Source organism: Sabethes cyaneus, chromosome 3 (assembly GCF_943734655.1).
Source record: "Sabethes cyaneus chromosome 3, idSabCyanKW18_F2, whole genome shotgun sequence".
Classification (NCBI taxonomy): Eukaryota; Metazoa; Arthropoda; class Insecta; order Diptera; family Culicidae; genus Sabethes; species Sabethes cyaneus.
This window is the reverse complement of record NC_071355.1, coordinates 93,812,218-93,832,702: the sequence shown is the minus strand read 5'-3', so window position 1 is coordinate 93,832,702 and position 20,485 is coordinate 93,812,218. Positions and strand designations below refer to the sequence as shown.

At 37.7% G+C, this 20,485-nt stretch overlaps 1 protein-coding gene across 3 annotated transcripts in view; it reads right to left on the bottom strand.

The window, feature by feature from the left end:
* The window catches only part of LOC128740202 (uncharacterized), a 160,455-nt gene that overhangs the window by 70,331 nt on the left and 69,639 nt on the right, over positions 1-20,485 (bottom strand). The window contains exon 1 of one of the 3 annotated variants that reach the window (XM_053835734.1): positions 14,957-15,263. The exons of 1 other annotated variant lie outside the window; for it this stretch is intronic. The gene's annotated coding sequence lies outside the window, so the exon portion shown is untranslated. Of the gene's footprint in view, positions 1-13,124; positions 13,484-14,956; positions 15,264-20,485 lie in introns of those variants that run through there. One more of the 3 variants, XM_053835732.1, reaches the window with a different exon arrangement.

Here is a 20,485-nt window from a genome sequence, read left to right as displayed (position 1 = left end):
GGATTTTTGTTTATATTTTCCAATTTAGTAAGGAAGTCCTATTTCTAATTTTGTCTAGATTACTCTATGACATTATGACAGTTAATAAGTTATGTGCTTTTAAAGCACTTAGAAGCTTCAGTTTATTTTTTTTTGACAGAGGATTTATTACGAAACTGCTTTCATCGTCAATAATACTTAATAGAGTTTATTTGTCGCAGTAGAAAAGAAAATAAGCGGAAAATTACAATTAATCTGGCAAAGAGACAAAAAAGTTGAGTTAGAGTGTTTGGTTTGTTATTTAACTCAATAGAGATAATCCATTACAATCGTTTTAAAAAACCGGTAACATAAAAACATAGCCTTTTATAACGTTGATAATGCATCTTGATATGGTTAACTTCAAATCACTCCTAATTGAACTTCTATGACGCCAAATTATTCTTTTCCATGAGATACCACAACAAGGATATGTGATTCAACATCAATACCATATTTGCTTTTAATCGCACAGACAATCGGGTCTTTTGAATTTCTGAGCTAAAAAACCACATTATTTACTAGGAAATTTTTTTCTCTGATATGATTATGTATGAAAGTAAATTAACATGACTTTTAGGCGCTATAAATTTTATTGCATGTGTCCCAATTTCGCTTTCACCTATTATAAAATAAAATTATCTCATATCCTAATTATTTTTTTGCCTCCCGATTTTTCAAGCCATTTTTTTATAAAATCAATTGTCTGTGGGCTCTACAGCCTGAAAAACTCAAAAAAATCAGTGAGGTTGTGTACAAGACACGACCGCATATATAGGTGACGCAGGACTACGTAAGTCTCTTTGTAATAATAGTAGCATGTAAGGACTGTATCGAAAAGTCTTTAGCAACATATATTCGTGAATAAATATGAAATACGATTATTATTTCAATTTTTGTTTTTGGTTTATTGAAGATCAGTACGACTTGAAACAATAACATGTCTTACATTATTCAAAATCGGTCCTAAAGAATGAGCGCACGTTTGATAAAACTCCTCCCAGCAAATTCTGCACACTAGCTTTTGTGCATTTCCTGGATGCTACTGTTCAATTTTTCTTGCATTTCTCCATGCTTTGGGAAACTGTTCCTTCCCTCCTGAAGATCCTCTTCATTATCGACCAGTAACGTTCAATTGATCAGAGCTCTGGACAATTTGGTGGATTGATGTTTTTCTCGACGAATTGGATATGATTGTCTGAAAGGCACTGTAGTACAGGCTTAGCGCTATGTACAGATCCTAAATTCGGCCAAAAGAGAGGAGGAGACTGATACTGTTTGTAGAGGGGTCACAATATTTTTTACAATTATTCATCTTTGTAAGTTTGAGCATATATTGCACACTTTGTGAAGAAAATACGCATCGCAGACCATAAGTACAAAACGCATGCCATACTAAAACTTTCTGTCCAAACTTTTCCAGCGCAATCATACAGTTGGTATCGTCCACCACCTCGTCCGCCGATTTCGTGAAGAATTTCGGCCCTGGAAGCGCTTTTGAATCCTGTTTGACGTAAGCTTCGTCGTCCATATAGATGCACTTGTTGCCGTTGTCTATTATTATCCGTTTATAGTTACCGTGCCCTTATTTAGGCTCGAGATTGTTGCTTTCCGGATTTCTTAGAATCCTCATGCTTCTTGTATGTCTTTGCGGAGTTCCTGACGCTGATTCACTGAATTATTGCAATACTTATTTTAAGTATTTTAGCCAAATAAGACATTGTTACCAATCAGTGTCGTTTAATATGACTTATTACTTCAGAATCTACCGGGGGCTAATTGGAATCAGGTTTTCTTCCGGACCAAGGCAGATCCTTCAAGGATAACTGTTCTTTATTTATCGATGACTAGCTGACCCGACAAACTTATTGCCACAAATTAACCTGTGTTGTACATAAATCATGAATCTCGGATGATATTTGTCACTATCTCGAGTTTTGCAAGCCCCCCAGTGGGCGGCGCTTCCGACGACGGGTCACCGGCAACACTCGCGACCGGCTCGTCCTGAATGATCTAGTGTTACTATAGATAGTTTTTGTGGTCTTGTTATTGATTAATGTTTTATGGAAGAGTCTCGAATTTCTCGAGTTGGATTAGTTTTTGAGTTTCGCAAAAATTTCTGTTTTATTTGTATGAGAGTCCATATCCCCCTACCACAGGGGTGAGAGGTCTCTATCATAAAATAAATTCAAGACTCAAAAATCTCCTACATGCTAAATTTGGTTCCATTTGCTTGATTAGTACTCAAATTATAAGGAAATTTGTATTTCATTTGTATGGGAGCCCACCCTCTTAAAAGGGAAAGGGGTCATAATACACCACAGAAAAAAAATTCTGCCATCTAAAACTCTCACATGCCAAATTTGGTTCCATTTGCTTGATTAGTTCTAAAGTTATGAGCAAATTTGTATTTCGTTTGAATGGGAGCCCCCCCCCTCCTAAAAAGGTAAGAAGTCCTAATTCATAATGGGAAAAATGGTTGCCTCCAAAAACACCCACATGCCAAATATGGTTCCATTTGCTTGATTAGTTCTCGAATTATGAGGAAATTTGTATTTCATTTGTGTAGAAGCCCCCCCCATCTTGAAGTGTGGAAGCATCCTAATTCACCGTAGAAAATATTTTTGCCTCCAAAAACCTCCACATGCCGAATTTGGTTCTATTTGCTTGATTAGTTCTCGAGTTATGGGGAAATTTGTATTTCATTTGTATTGGAGCCCCCCCTCCTAATGTGGGAAGAGGTCCTAATTCATCACAGAAAAAAATTTTGCCTCCAAAAACACCTACACGCCAAATTTGGTTCCATTTGCTGGATTAGTTCTCGAGTTATGAGGAAATTTGTATTTCGTTTGTATAGGACCCCCCTCCTAAAGTGGGGAGGGGTCCCAATTCATCATTGAAAAAAAAATTGTCTCCAAAAACACACATATGCCAAATGTGGTTCAATTCGCTTGATTAGTTCTCGAGTTATGAGGAAATTTGTATTTCATTTGTACAGGAGCCCCTCCTCTTAAAGTGGGGAGGGGTCCTAATTCACCATAGAAAATTTTCTTGCTCTCGAAAACCTTCACATGCCAAATTTGGTTCCATTAGCTTGATTAGTTCTCGAGTTATGAGGAAATTTGTATTTCATTTGTATAGGAGCCCCCCCTCCTAAAGTGGGGAGAGGTTCTTATTCATCATAGAAAAAATCCTTGCCTCCAAAAACACCTACATGCCAAATTTGGTTCCATTTGCTGGATTAGTTCTCGAGTTATGAGGAAATTTGTATGGAAGCCCCCCCCCTCTTAAAGGGGAGAGGAATTACAATTCCCCTTATAACGAGGGAGGGGTCTCAATTTACCATAGAATAAATTCTTGTCACCGAAAACACCCACATGCCAAATTTGGTTCTATTTGCTTGATTAGTTCTCGAGTTATGAGGAAATTTGTATGGAAGCCCCCCCTCTTAAAGGGAAGAGGAGTTATAATTCCTCTTATAAAGAGGGGAGGGGTCTCAATTCACCATAGAATAAATTCTTGTCACCAAAAAAAACACCCACATGCCAAATGTTGTTCTATTTGCTTGATTAGTTCTCGAGTTAGGAGGAAATTTGTATTTCATTTGTACAGGAGCCCCCCCTCTTAGAGTGGGGAGAGGTCCTAATTCACCGTAGAAAATTTTCCTGCCCTCGAAAACCTTCACATGCCAAATTTGGTTCCATTTGCTTGATTAGTTCTCGAGTTATGAGGAAATTTGTATGGAAGCCCCCCCCTCTTAAAGGGGAGGAGTTACAATTCCCCTTATAAAGAGGGAGGGGTCTCAATTTACCATAGAATAAATTCTTGTCACCGAAAACACCCACATGCCAAATTTGGTTCTATTTGCTTGATTAGTTCTCGAGTTATGCAGAAATTTGTGTTTCATATGTATGGGAGCCCCCCCTCTTAGTGGGGGGAGGGGTCTTTAACCATCACTAAAACCTTTCCTGGCCCCAAAAACCTCTACATGCAAATTTTCACGCCGATTGGTTCAGTAGTTTTTGATTCTATAAGGAACACAGGACAGACAGACAGACAGACAGACAGACAGAAATCCAGATATTTTTCGCTTGTGTGGTTTTGTGATTTGGTTGATAATAAACACCGTTTTCAGTGCACCAAGTGTGCAGATTTTGACGTAGGACTACGTCTTTGTTTACTATACTGGGACTGGGTAGCACTTTGTAAAAACGATAAATAGAAGTGTAACGTTTGAATGAAATATTTCAAACGCTAATAGCTACTATACTACTGAACGAAACATAACAGTTAATATGTCGTTGGATAGATAAAATGTCCAGCAATTTTATAGTAGCATACTAATAATAATTTTTTATACGCTAAATAGTGAAAATGTGTGTAAAGATTCAAGGTCGAATTTTTCCATACATTTCCCTTGTATCGCCTAGCTTCACAGGCACGGACGACAATTAGATACACCAAAGGATTTGGATCCAAATGATAACCTTGAGACCACTTTGTAAGCCACACCCCTTTTCCAATCCAATCGGCAACATCGATGGCTATTGACGGCAACACCGGTCCCAAAGACAAGCGGAATCAGAGGGCAATGGCCAACGTGAATCCCACGCGATGCACTTAACATTACATTTTGCATTATCCCCATCGCAGACATGCGAAATTGTTCGATAGCTTGTTCAATCAGTGTCGGACAATCATTTAAGCAGCAGCAGCCGATATGGTTTCCTCCACCACCTACACTAGCTTACAAGCAGCAGCGGCAGTGCCAGTGACTATAAAATGGTACTCTTGGTTCGCCGTCTGCTCATTCATCGCACAATCGCACTGACGGACGGTCAGTATTTACCATCGACAGCTATTGGTGGCGAAACCAACGGCATTTAGCGGCAAGACCGGTTATTGGTGGCAACACCGATTGTTGACTGCACTGAAGTGGTTGATGTCACTTGTAACCAATGGCCCTTTTAAGGGCCGCAAACTAATTAAATGAAGCATAATCAGAATTTATCTCAAATGTGCAAAATGGTTTTGATTATTATTTGTAACCAACGGCCAGAAACTATTTGAAGGAAGTTGGTTCAAATATCAAACTACGCATAACATATTTATTACAATGATCTGTGGGCTGGCCATTCATTGCTATTTCAACCTTTGTGAAATACAGCAGTGATTTGTTAAAGAATTCGCTATGTCTAAATGGTTGCAGGCGTTATATTTACGTAACCACCGTAAACGTATTTTAAAACCACCATTGATTCAATGAAGAATTAAATCAGAATATTTCGCTCTTCTTTTACAAATAAACACTCAAACAATGATACTCACAAATACTCAAATATGCATATGCCAGAAATGCAGTTTACATTAGTCTTTGATTTAATGATCAGACATAAAGTTATACTTCATCGATTAAAACATGTTATCAATATAATGAGTATTATATGACACAGTCCTACGTCACCCTTTCGTACAACCCTTAGGGCTGTATACCTTGTAGTTTTTTTTTCTGGTTTCAAGATCAATCCGAGGCATAGCGAAAAGTAAAAGAATAATCGAAACAAATCGATTGCATAACTTTTTCTAGATATTTAAACCAACTTTTGCTTGCATGCACATAAACATTGCTTCACCCATTTTTGAGTAAAATCATTTTAAAAGTTGCTAATTACTTTTCAATACAGTTCTTATTCATGCTTGTAATCATTCGATTCTTCATGTATACATGCTATATGCAACATATATACATGCTACATGCGTTGTATGTAACGTTTATCAATAGTAGTAGTAACATTGCATACGTTCAATTCTCAAAAGATTGTGAATTTGAAAACAATTCAACAAAATCAAGAACACTAACTATTACTTTCCTGCTACCTTACTGAAATTAATGATTGTTTTTATTATCCATGGTTTCCCACGTTGAAGGAATTTTACCAATTCAATCCTATTTTATCAACAGTACATCTTTTCACTACACTTCTAATGAAATGGCAAGCATGCGTATTCATACAGAGTCGTATTATAACCGAACACTACAACTGTAGCACATTTTTCCAACACAGATATCAAATTCACCGAGATTTAATCGTCTCGCAGTAAAGAATTTGCGGTCTGTTGGGGCAACGAACTTGTGTCATTTTTTCTGGCACACTTCCCTAACACAGACATCAGATTGGACTAGGTTTAATCGCGTTCGTAAGAAATCTGTTGGCTCGAGGGGGCTTTGTCAGTCTTTCTGGCGTACTTCCCAAGCAAGGACATCAAAATGGTCTAGGTTGAACCGCGGTGTTAAGAAATCTTGTTGAAATGAGGAAACTTTGTCACTTGTTTTGGCTTACTTCCCAAGCACAGATATCAAATTGGTAAAGGTTTAGATCATCGTAAAGAATCTTCCAACTAGTGATGTCCGAAATTTTCAATTATTCGATTACCGATTAATCGGTCAGCGTTGTATGCACTAGTCGATTAGTTAAGTAATCGTGCTAGTAGTATTTGACCACAAATATTCGAATAATTCGTTTAAAATATTCGATTAATCGGACGATTATGAATGATTAATGGGGACTATTCGCATTTTTTGTCTCCTTTGAACTATTCGATTACGGAATTACTCGTGCGGGCAGTATTCGATTAGAAATTATTCGATTATTCCATGCTCTAATCGATTACTCGATTAATCGAGCGATTACCGGACATCACTACTTCCAACCAATCACGAAGCGAGAATTCTGGTAAAACATAGATTTATTATTTTCAATTTTTCAATAGTTCAACATCAAGAATCCATACTTTTCTTCATTTGGGTCAATTCTTAGAAGATTTTCCGATCGATTGGTGTAAGAATACTGAAAATCTATCGGAAAACCGCTGAGCTATTAGCGGTCAAAACCTTTCATTTTTCGTGACGCTCGCATTTTTCGATTTTTTGGAATGACACCCTATCTCAAAACTTGCCGTAAGACGTAGCCCTACGACAAAATGAGTGTACGAGTTGAGTTAACGCTTCTAGCACGAAATAGAAATGGATGTTCAAACAGTGGTATTTCCGAAACTCAGTCCAAAAAATTTTCTTTCGTTTTTGTCTTTTTGTTCGTAGATTTTTGCATGAAAAATAACAACGTATTTATTAAGAGCAAGAATAGATTTGGTTTTCACATTTAAACTTTAAGTAAAAATGCTAAAAATACATATTTTTTTGGTCGATTAAAAAATTCTCTTTCTTTTTTTTCGCCCCCCCCCCCTTCAGTAGCCCAACACCGGAGGGACAAAAACTTTTTTAACTACATATTTGTAATGGCCTTACTAAAGCAAATTTTTATCAAATTTTATTTAGGCCATTGCAAATAATTTCAAAAGTTTTTGTCACCCCCCCCCCCCCCCTGGAAATTGGCTTGAAAACTCGTGGGGCACAAAAATAATTTGTGGGATATAAGTTAATTTTTTTTCATAAAATCAATTGTCTGTGGGTTCTACAGCCTGAAAAACTCGAAAAATGAGTGTACGAGTTGAGTTAATGCTTCTAGCATGAAACAGAAATGGAAATTCGAACAACGGAATTTCCGAAAATAAGTCAAAAAATTTTTCGTTCGTTTTTGACTTTTTTCGTAGATTTTTGCATGGAAAATAATAACGTATATATTAAAAGTAAGAATAGATGTGGTTTTCACGTTTAAACTTTAAGTAAAAATGCCTAAAATCAGTATTTTTTTTGCTCGATTAAAAAAATCTCTTTGTTTTTTTTCGCCCCCCCTTCAGTGGCCCAACACCGGAAGGACAAAAACTTTATAAAATATTTGTAATGGCCTTATTCAAAATTAAACTAAATCTTACTCTATTCATATAATACACATATTATTATTGCATACAAAGCGAAATACTTAATGTTTTATTTGTTTCGTAAAACTAGGCAATGGCTTGAATGTGTTCGACTAACGAAATATCGTTTTTCTCTCTGGTAGCTATATTTTTTAGTTTACGATCTCTTTCTAAAGGCCCAAACACAATGCATACGGATTTTATTACGTTGCGGATATTTGACAGAAAACCCATGGAAAAAATGTCAAATTGCCGCAACGTAGTAAAATCCGTATGCATTGTGTCTGGGCCTTAAGGTCTTCTTATTTCTCTTGTTCACTTCGTCTCCTTGAAGCATTCTCAAACATTCCGCCGCTGTCGATCGTTCTTCCTGCTGAAATGCCTTGATCACTTCATAGAAATTAAAGAATGTTTTTTCCTTAAATTAGGAATTGAATTTGTTGTGGCATCCCCCGATTGGATTTCTAGTTCGCGAAATATTTTTAATAGTATTTTTCTCCACTGACCAGAAGTCGGGAGCAAAACGTGGCTTACTCCAACGTTCGCCGGCAGCAGAGCGTTTCAACGCACCTGTGATGTACGTTTTGTCGACATAATCAAAAAAGTGTCCATGCTTTTGGTAGCTGAAGTGTTTACCGCCATGAACTCCTCGATAACTTCTTGCGGTAGCAAGAAAGCTTCTTTTTGGCGAAAAACCATTTCCATTTTGTAATTTCTGAAGTACCCGCTGACTAAATTCAATTTCTGGATTCGCTTCCAAAAATTTTTAGCGTGATGGAAAAAACAGCTAAAGTGGCTGAAATCTGGAAAAGATTTCTACAAATCGCATTGATTTCTGCGGATTCGAAGTCCGCGTATAGTTGAAATGTGCTGGAGCAGATGAGAAGATCCCGTCCATTATTAAAACATCTGATTTAGTGATCCTTGATCCGTGCTGGGTTAATAAATTATTATTCTTCCGCCATCCGTTTTAATATTTTCCAGTAAAAAATGGATATCGTCACTTGTCTTAGTGAATGATTCGATTATTGATTCAAAGTAGTTGAAAAGTCGCAGTTTTTACGCAATAGCATGTGAACGTGTTATTGTGGATCTAGAAGAGAATCAGGCATGTGGACCGTTTATGAATTCATCGTCATACGAAATTGATGATTTTCAGCTCTCCTGATATTTTTCAAACAAATTGGTGCTATTCGATTTTATTCCCGTGTCTTCGAGTTAGTTTCATCGCTATAATTAGGTTAGGGATGAATTGGGCAAAATAAACTGTTCTTGCATTTCTCACAGAATAAAATGGTTGGCATTTGATACTGATGTTTTGACAACATTGGCAAGCTATTTGAGTTCATTTCATGGGTTGCAAATAAGTTCTTATACAGTGGGATTTCGATTTGGCATGCCTCGATTTTGGTCGAACAAAAGTATTCGTTTTTGGCGACACAAGTTAGGCCATCACAATTATTTTTTAAAGTTTTTATCCTTCCGGTGTTCGGCCACTGAAGGGGGGTGGGGGAGGGGGGGGGGGGCGAAAAAAACCAAAGTAAATTTTTTAATCGAGCAAAAAAACTTGGGTTTAAGCGTTTTTATTTAAAGTTTAAACGTGAAAACCGAATCTATTCTTGCTTATAATATATACGTTATTATTTTCTATGCAAAAATCGTCTAATCGTCTCGCAGTAAAGAATTTGCGATCTATTCGGACAACGAACTTGTGTCATTTTTTCTGGCACACTTCCCCAACACAGACATCAAATTGGACTAGGTTTAATCGCGTTCGTAAGAAATCTGTTGGCACGAGGGGGCTTTGTCACTCTCTCTGGCGTACTTCCCAAGCAAGGACATCAAAATGGTCTAGGTTGAACCACGGTGTTAAGAAATCTTGTTGAAATGAGGAAGCTTTGTCACTTGTTTTGGCTTACTTCCTAAGCACAGATATCAAATTAGTATAGGTTTAGATCATCGTATAGAATCTTCCAACCAATCACGAAGCGAGAATTCTGGTAAAACATAGGTTCATTTTTTTCAATTTTTCAATAGTTCAACATCAAGAATCCATACTTATCTCCATTTGAGTCGATTCTTGGAAGATTTTCCGATCGATTGGTGTTAGAATATTGAAAATCGATCGGAAAACCGCTGAGCTATTAGCGCTCAAAACCTTTCATTTTTCGTGACGCTCGCATTTTTCGATTTTTCGGAATGGCACCCTATCTCAAAACTTGCCGTAAGATGTAGTCCTACGTCAAAAAGACAAAAACGAAGGAAAAATGTTTTGGACGATTTTCGGAAATTCCATTGTTCGAATTTTCATTTTTGTTTCGTGCTAGAAGCGTTAACTCAACTTGTACACACATTTTTCAAGTTTTTCAGATTATAGAGTCCACAGGGGGGGGGGGGGGGTTGACAAAAACTTTGAAAATGATTTGCAATGGCCTTATTTCACCTCCAAATACATATGTGCTTTAATATCGAACATGACGAAAAAAACCCTCAGTATGTTCATGACAAAACGTTATGTGGTTTTGAACAATATTTTTATTGCCGTCGGACTACGTCTTACCGCAGGGTGTCAATAACTTATTTGCACCGGACGGATAGCTCTTGGCGAACTTTTTAAACATAAAATGGTTGCAATCGTTGATTAATGTTATTTAGTCAATTTCTAAAGCATTTACATTCAATTTTTTCATATCGAAAGACATTCGATTTTGGTACGGTTTCGATTTTGGCAACATAGGCGACACGCATTTGTTGCCAAATTCGAAACTCTACTGCACTATAATAGGCTTTTACCACGATTTTTAATGGTATAACATGGCAAAATGGACATCTTCCCTAAGTCTGCACAAGTTTGGACTATCACCAATCGATTCCAGGCATTTCTTTTACATAAGAACAAGGCACCTAGTAAGATTTCATACTACGGCTTCTAAATAATTGGGATTGCGAGCTTGGCTTTGCTTATTGTGCAGCGGTCAACATGTATTAGTCTAGGTCCACGGGTATATAAATAAACTCCATCCTGTTGAAATGGGAATACAGTGATAACCCGATTTTGTCAACCCCATGATGAATTTAGGGGTGACAAAATCGAGTATTTTTTCAATTTTTATTTTTTTGCAGATAACTTAGAACGAACTACATATATATCATTCTGATCACTTTTAGGACATTTCGCACATCCTTCTACCTCTCTGTGGACATTTGTCACCTGTTCACAGCACAGATCACACAGGTATGAAAACACGCGTTTTTTAATTGCGCCGAAATGGTTGATTATACTGGTTAACTATGTTCAGAAATTTCACAGCGTAAAAAACTCTTTCTTATGGTATGAACGATTCTTTGATTAACCCCCCTAAAAGTAAGATAGAAAATTTGTTTGTCAAGCAGTAAGAGATAGAGCAAAATAATGTTCTACAAAATTTTTGAGATTATTATAAAGAACTTTGCCAAAGAAAGTGACCTTCTAGCTATTATAGTTGTGGAGATAAGAAAAAACTTTTGTGGAAACTCCACGATAATCACAGTTCTTTTCACAGTGTTTAACACATTTGACATAGTTGAAAATGATTTTCAAACTAAGCTTTTGATAAATCAAAAGCGTGACAAAATCGGGTAAAAAACGTGACAAAATCGGGCCAAAACGTGACAAAATCGGGGGTGACAAAATCGGGTTACCACTGTACTTGGTTGCTTTTTACCGTTAATGGAAATAACCGAATTTCAGTAGCTAGGACTTACGGGTCGTCTTGCCGGGGAAGCACTGTAAATACTGTAAATGTGTGCAAAAATTTGACCTTGAAACTTTTAGTTGATTTTCACCATTTATCAATTAAAAAGCAATGCTCGATTAATTACCATATAATTACAACATCTTTTATAAACCGATTGGAATATAAAGCATTGAAAACTGTCTACAACTGGCAGAGTTCGAAATCTGTCATTATTTCGTGACGCTCGATTTTGGATTGACATCCTGCAGTAAGACATAGTCTAAAGTCGAAAACGGACTTGAGAAAGAAAGTAAAAAAGAAAACTTAATATTCAAACAGGGTTTGTATTAAACATATTCGAAATTATCGTAAACAAATACCCAAAAGAGCGTTTGACTACCTTTGAATAAAAAATTCTCAATAAATAACTCCATTGCTAAAATATTGAAGCGGTGTTTAGCAAGAACATCCTTTCGATTGAATTATTGCTTACGCAGTTGGACACATCATAACCATTACTTGAAGGCTCAAGCGGAATATGATCATCTGCTGGAGCATCAGTCCAAAACGAGAATATAAGCTGAATGGAAATGTGCGATGGAAAAGAGACACCAGTAAGTGCAAGAATGAAATATGCTCCCCTTATAAACGACCTCGATGAACAGCGCGAACGTTACTCTCACTCGTACCTACCTATCTGCAAAACGACCAACATTGCCATACACATAAGCAATCGGAAAAATGTACCCGTTCTGGCAAACTTGCTTAGAAGCAACAATAAAAAAAAGCATCGCACGGCTGTTCTCCATCGAGACGCTTTTACCGCGTGAGTAGACGTAGGAAAAATCATTCCCCGAAGAAGCGCTGCTTCCACCGTGCGCGGACATCTGAGCAATCGCAGCGGCACTGCCAACAGAACCCAGAAGACCCAACTCGAAGCATATCGCACAGGGTTGCCACCATTGACGAACCAAACTTCTCTCCGAGTCTTCTAACTAAAATTGTAAACCATTGCCAACTGTATATGGTCAGCTCTTTCAGTGTACACTAAAAACATGTCTACTATGAGTATATGAAGGCATTTTAATGACTTGACACCATGGCTCTCTGGTATATAAGGGCAATGAATTGCGATACACTATGGCCGACGAAGAGCTTACTCATACAGGCGAGTAGGCAATGGGGGAGTAAAGAATAATCGGAGCCAAGTTTCAAGAAAATGTTCGGAAAGAAAAATGAAAATCAATTACATAACAAAAGCTGGAAAAGCACTCTACGTTGCAAGCTGTAATAGACCTGAAACGTTAGAAAATAAATCTTCGAGAAAAAAAATTTTCCCTTACACCGATAACATGAATCTTTAAGTAAAACATCTAAATCCCATTTAAAGGGAAAGGGTGAAAAAGGATTTATTTATATAATTCATAATTGCACCGCATTTTCCGGCGAAAAGCCGTGCCATCGATCATTGCTTTCCATTTCGCTCATCGTTTTCCGGGCAAATGGATAACAGTTATTTCTGTTTTCTACTCTTATATTGTTTTCTAGCTTTAACTATAAAGTTTTACATACCGATATATAATGCTTGAAGGTGCGCTAGCTGGCCACTGTTGCTGCCGCTTTTGCTTCTGGCCTGAAACACTCTCTCACCCTACGAACCACCGCGATGCGATCGTGTCTCACTCTCCCGGACTCGTACTCGCGGCTTATATACATGCAAACAACGCACGGCACATGTATATAAGAAAAAATCTCATCGCCGTCAGCACGAACTCCGAGTGGCGAGTTTTCGAAAGTAAAGATGAACAAACGAGCAGAATAAAAAATAGTACCGCGTATCCGATTTGTTCGAACCGAAAACCGTAGTAGAAAATTCCGTCCAACAAAACAGAAACGAAAATCGTTTGGGCAATCCGACTGAGTTGCTAAGTTGCAGAGAGCGATCTCTACACCAACAGAACGCTCATTTAACACTACGCTAATGCTTCCGAACAAAATTTGTATTAAATGACGTTTTCACATTTTCCACCCCTGTGTTGGTGCGCGAGAGCGAGAGAAGCAAGAGAATGGCCGTGTACGGATACGGCCGACAGGGTACTGATACCAGTGGAAATGGCGTGTAGTACGAAGCCGCGCGATACAATTTCACGACTGTATTCGGGTGTTGATTTCCATTTGGCACAGCCACAAATGCCCAAGATGCGTTTAGCGGATGGAGCAAGCGGTTTCAGTATGTCAAGGATACGGGAGAAACAGAAGGATGTAGAAAGGTGACGTTGTTATGTATGTACCTTAAATCCCCTTTAGGCAATAGAGATGGGAATTGTTCATTTAAAAAAATTAAACTATAATCTATTGAAAAAGTTCACGTTATGCAATATACGTATGCATAATTTATAAGGCTACATTTTTAAATTTCATCCTGTCAAACCAATCATTGCTCTTTTCCCAGTCTGCTTAGTTAAAAATTACATATTCTCAATGAATTGACCAATCTAAAGGAGACAAATATATGCTGCAACTTAGATTTACAGAGATTAAATTAATGAAGATTTTTATTTTTAATCACTCACAACACATTGTAGTTTTGTAATTTGAAATAAAATTCAGATCGTTTTTATAGAGCGACCGTTTTTGCTAAGAAATACATAACTATTTGATATAAAAGCATCTTATTTACATAAAACTAACCAGTTTAGTGCAACTTCTTTGGTTGCATAGAGATGATTATCAAATCATAGAGATTTAGTTTATTGAAATTTAATGTAAATATTTCGTTAAAATTTGCATTTGATTGAGATTTGTTTGCTCATGATATAACTATAATTTTCCTTTTTTGATTAGTTGCAAAGGAGCTTTTAGTCTTGAGGCAAAGATATGTTACATAGTAATTTTTATAAAAATATCTTATTTTCGTACCTGAATATTTCAAAGAAAGATGACCCTACAGCAACTAGATAACGGTCCAACCACTTTAACTAGCATTTATAGTATCATAATCATAAGATTTTTCTCTGGTATCTAATGCTGTGAGGCTTTTATATAACGTCTCTTATATGTAAATTTCGCCCGAGCCACCCGAAATGTAAACTGAACATTAGTCAGGTGTCGACGTATGGAAATGTATAAATTCTGACTTTCGTTTGCAAAAGGTCGCATAATGCATGTAAAAAGGTTGATTATGCGACCTTCTGGAAACTAAACCCAGAATTGACTCAATGACTTTTCGTCGTGTTCGAACTTATTTAACAAAAATTGTAATATCCCATGAATCTGTAAATTAGCGTCAATCATTGTTCAGTTTGTATTGATTTTTATGATATTACATAAGTGTTATAAATAGAAACTAGAACATATTAATTTACTTTCAATAAAAGTAACCCAATCAATAAAATGCCACGTACCTCGAACCGTACTACTAAACGCGCCCCCGAACAGAACGGATGGCGGATCCTCTCGTAATGCGATGGAAAGTTGGAGAGTATCACATTTTGTATTCCGTTTCCGTGTTTTTCTCTTTGTTCTCCTGCTGTTTTACACGAATCCACGACAAGATGTTTAGTTCGGTCGGTCGGGCCAAGGAAAAGATAAATTTCTCCCTGTCCTTCGCTGGCAGCACTCAGATAAATTCTTTCGAAAGGAATATCCAATCCACGTAGGTACAGAAGATGGAACCGCACGAGAAAATCCGATTTACTAAGAAACAACTAATCGTCAGTATGATGCCGCTCGCGCTATGTATATTTCCTCCCGTAGTCTGCGTCACTAGAAACCAGTTTTATTTATAATGAATGCTGCTAAACTACAAATAATACAAAAAGCTCGCTCTCGGTGTGGCGTTCTTGGTTGCCAGCCACAGTTCCAGCCGAACAATCAACAGAGCGTTCGGGAGCAGCTGAAGCTGTAAGCATGAATAAATGGAAGTTTTTTTCTTCTGTTGCTTGCGTACTCTACTGTACGTATCGAGAAGCGCAATGATTAGCAGTCCTACGGCATACAGGAAGGCAGCAGATTATTAACATTCCACTCGAAAGCTCTCGGTTCGGTTCGGCTCTACTCTGCCAGCCAGCCCAGCACAAGCACAAGGCGCGGGAAGGGCTTGAGAAGTTGAGAAAACAGGCACAGGGTAGTAAATACTTTCGCGCGTGATAGCGCTTACTCGGTGGCTCATAATAGAGCTACTTAAAACGTGTTGCAATCCGAGCTGCTCAATTTCCCTCTATGGCACCAATCGGGTGTCTGGTGGAGGTTTTTATTATCAATAAGTTAGAATATCTTTCCCCGATTGACTGAATAAACATGGCTTAATGCGTGGCTAATGCTAAACTTCTGTACTTTATTTATGTTAATGCAATGCGTCACATATAGGGAAAAGGATATATCGATTCGTTTGTACGGAATGTGCTGGCTAATAGCCTATTCGTAGTAAATATCTGTCTAGTTAATACAGTGGGATCTCGATTTTAACACGTATCTATTTTTGGGAACGCAAGGACATTGGATGGTATTTTCGGCATGCTTCTAATTAGGCTTATACAAATTTGAAAAAAAAAGTTTATGTCCTGGTCCCAAAATATTGTTGCAGCGGTGGCCATGAAAAAAATAATAACATCAAACCTTCAATAACTAAACAAACGAAGAAACCAGCGTTTATTTATCTATATTAAGCAATTGCAAATTAATTTTAAATTTTTTGTCCCCCGCCCTTGCAAACTGGCTCTAAAAAGGGAAAGGGTTGCAAAAAAAATTGGTTAAACTTGAATGAAAAGTTTTTGTATAAAATCAACTATCTGTGGGTTTTACAGCCTAAAGAACTCGAAAAAAAAAATATGCGGAGTGTTGCGGAGTGCTTCTAGCACGAAGCAAAAATGGAAGTACAAATAATGTAGCTTCCGAAGACCGGCAAAAAAAATTTTTTTTTTTCGATTTTGACTATATTGGAAGGTTTTTCCATGGAAAATAACAACGTACGTATCAAAAGCAAGAGCAAATTCGGGTTTCACGATTAAACTTCAAGTAAAAATTCCTAAAAATGTTAATTTTTTTGCGTGATTAAAAAAATCTCTTTGTTTTTTTTCGACCCCCCTCCCCCCCCCACTGCAGTTGCCCTGCATCCGAAGGACAAAAACTTTAAAATATATTTGTAATGGCCTTATTAAAAATTTGGTACAGTACATATGCACTTAAATTTCAGTTCAAACCAAACCAAACTTCAAAATTTTTCGACCCAAGCGCATAAAGTAAGCATGCTGGTAGAGATGAACCAGTTTGATAATACAGTAGACTCTCGGAAATATTAATCGATTGGGGAATGGGTCGATTAACTTTTCCGAAATATTAACTTTTCTGAGTAGTCCTAAAAGTCATTGAAAATGATACATAAAAAAGCGAAAAATGCAAGAAAAAAATAATATCAAACCTTCAATAGCTAAACAAAAGAGTAGAAACCAGTGTTTATTTTTGCATATTATTGAATATTTAAAACCAGAATTTTGCACAGTACTTAAAGTTTAGTTTAAACCGAACCAACCTTCAAAATTTTTCGACCCAAGCACATAAAATAAGCATCCTGGTTAAGTTGAACCGGTTTGATAATAGTGGAGTGCCACAGGATCACCTTAGAAAGCCACAAACGTATAACTTGACGTTCATTTGAATAATCATAATCATGGTGGAAAATAGCTGTTTGGGTCACTACAACTTTTTTGCTTGGAACGCATATGCTGTGCTACCGACATATTTCAAGAAAACAAATCTCTGAAACTATTCACGTTTGAAACCGCTTGTTTTTTGGTCAACCTTTTAGTCTTGAATATCAGGCCGTTCCTGAGCTGATGCTTGTTCTCCAACAATAACGTGTTTTCCTTTGTATATTAAGGATGCAAACCGTTTCGATAACAACTATTTGACGATCGGAAAAGCTCCCAACTCTTTGGCATCTTAAGTTCCTTCTGGCAGTGAAGGTTCGATCACCTTGACTTATTTTTTATTTATTTCTGGCATTAGTTTTCGAAAGGTCTCATAATGCATGCAAAAGGGTTGATTATGCGACCTTCTGAAAACTAAAGCCAGATTTGACAATACCGTCTCACAGCCAAGCAAAGTTTAAAAATTCGTTGTACCTCTCTCCACTTATTTTGGCTCAGAAAATTACTTTCCTTTTTTCTCATCATATTCCAAGATACTTTCCAGCAAGTAAAACACATAAAAGCTAAAGCAAAGCTTCGGGTTTTTACCGTCTTTAGACATTACCCTTCTTTATCGACAGACTTCGCAGCCAGCTGTTAAAGTAAAGGAACATTACGGGGCCAGTGCAACGATCTTACTGACTCTATCTAGCAAGAACCGTCTAGCCGAGATTCGAACGTACGACGAATGGCTTATTAGACCAGCATCGTACCTCGAGGCTAACTAGGTGGCTTAGTAAAACACAGTGCTAAATTCGCAACACTCTCAAATCGTTCAGCAAGATTGATAACCAAACGATGAACTTACCGGAAAGTTCGGATGAGTACTCACTGCGCATAGAAAAACCTTAAAAGTAAAGCAAAGCCTAGATGTTACCTTCCGTTATCGAAACTTGACCTTTTGTTTTCATATGACAGACTTCGCAGCCAACTGTTAGAGTACAGGACAATTGCAAGGCCAATTGCTACGATCCTATTGACTCTAACTGTCTCTTCCAGTTGAGATTCGGAAATCCTTATTTATCTCCGGGAATTTTATGGTGCTGGTGCCGGGGCTGTTATGGTAGGGCCACCATTGATCCCAATAATAATCATAACATGCCAATAGTCAGAAAATTTCAAGTTACGAACAGTTCAGTGACATCCTTTCTGCATGCATCCAACGCATGGTAAAAAACTGCATCTTTGAGTTTTACGCCCTTAACATCCATAATTAGGGTAAGTACTTGGACACTATGGAATAAAATGATCAATTTAGAGCCCCGAAAGCACCGATAGTTGATATTTATTTATTATTTATTTATTTATTTATTATTATTACTTCATCTGACTATAGTCTACATGAATGGTTTCTATAAAACATTGGTGCTTCTTAACCTTTGTACAAATTTATACGATGGCTCGTCGAAATTAAACAATTCTTCCACTTTAGAAAATGTTCTAACACATGCAGTGACGGGTTCATTACATCCAAAGACGGTACGGTGGAATGGAGTTTGCAGCAAGCCGGTGGAACGTAGAGTCCGTTGCGAAGCACGAAAGTCCAATAGAGATAAAAGTCTGGGGGAATCAATTTCACCGTTGATGACTTTGGCCACGAATACTGCCTGGTGCGTTTTTCGTCGATAATCTAGCGAGTCTAGATCAATAGCCGGCAGCGATCAGAATACGGTGGGAGAATCTCGGGATGACGCCATGGTAGATGTCGCAGGGCAAGCCGTATGAATTTCCTTTGTACTCGTTCAATGCGCAGGTTCCATGTTAACTGCTGAGGACACCATACAATACTACAGTTTTCAAGCAGTGGCCGAACCAGAGCACAATACAAGGATTTCAGGCAGTGCGGATCATTGAAATTTCGTCCAATCTTAGAAATGAATCCCAGTTGACGCATTGCCTTCGAAATAATCGATTCACGGTGTAGGTCGAATGTTAGCTTAGTATCAAGTAGCACACCAAGGTCGCTAACGTGGTCTACTCTGCGCAGCTCAGACCCCTCAATCTGATAGTTAAATAGAATCGGACTTTTAATACGGTAAAAACTTATCACTTCACATTTTGCCACACTTAGTGTGAGCCAGTTTCGTTTACACCAATCAACAAATGTATCGAGTAATTCTTGCAGGCGGCGACAATCATCAGTTTTTCCAATAGGTAGAAATAATTTCAAGTCATCAGCGTACACAAGTCTGCATCCGATGTCCAATAGCAACGTGACGTCGTTGAAAAACAGTGAAAAAAGTAGTGGTCCCATATTACTACCTTGCGGAACACCCGAGGTATTAGTAAATTGCGCAGAAATACACGTGCCAAGCTTCACGCGCAATACCCTGTCACGCAAGTACGAGCTGAGCCATCGCACTAGTTGTTGGGATGCACCGAGTCGAAAAAGTTTACGCAATAATATTGAATGGTCGATCCGATCAAAAGCTGCCTTCAAGTCCGTGTAGATTGCGTCCACTTGCTTCTTATTTTCTATTTGCGAGATACAGGTAGAGGTGAACTCCATTAAATTCGTACAAACGGAACGACCAGGCATGAAGCCGTGTTGAGCTGAAGATATGTAGTTTTTTGTACGAGACAACATCATACTGCTAACAATTATTTCGAACAATTTTGACGCGGCAGACAAATTAGTAATTCCGCGATAGTTTCTAACGTTCCGGCGGTCGCCTGTTTTATACACTGGGAACATAAACGACTCCTTCCAAATATTCGGGAATTTAGCTTGTTCGAAGGATTTGTTAAAAATAATGCGTAAAGGAACGACTAACGGTACAATACAGCGATTCAAAACTACGGCTGGGATGCCATCAGGCCCCGCAGAGAAGGAACGCTTCAGTTTTTTTGCAGCAGTTATTATCATGTCAGCTGTTATTCCGGAGTGTTTAATCTATCGTATTGCTATTTGTATATATGACGGGCAAAAATAATCTCACTGCAATTCGGAATATCTCCGTCAAAAGCGATACCGAGTTTCACTAATATATTGTTTGATTGATTTTTGACTCAATCTAATTCGGTTCTTTTGAAATAAGATGAATTGAAGTGGAACAAAATTTAAAGTAAGTAGAGCCAAAAGTCTTATTGCAAGCATCTCAATTTTCGACGTCGGACGACGACGACGTTAGGCTAAGTACAATATTGGCCTGTCACTTGCAGCAGGAATCACACAGCTTAGTTGGTGAAAAAACTTGATCAAGAATAACGAGATAATTGCTTTAACTTTGCACATATTGGATAATT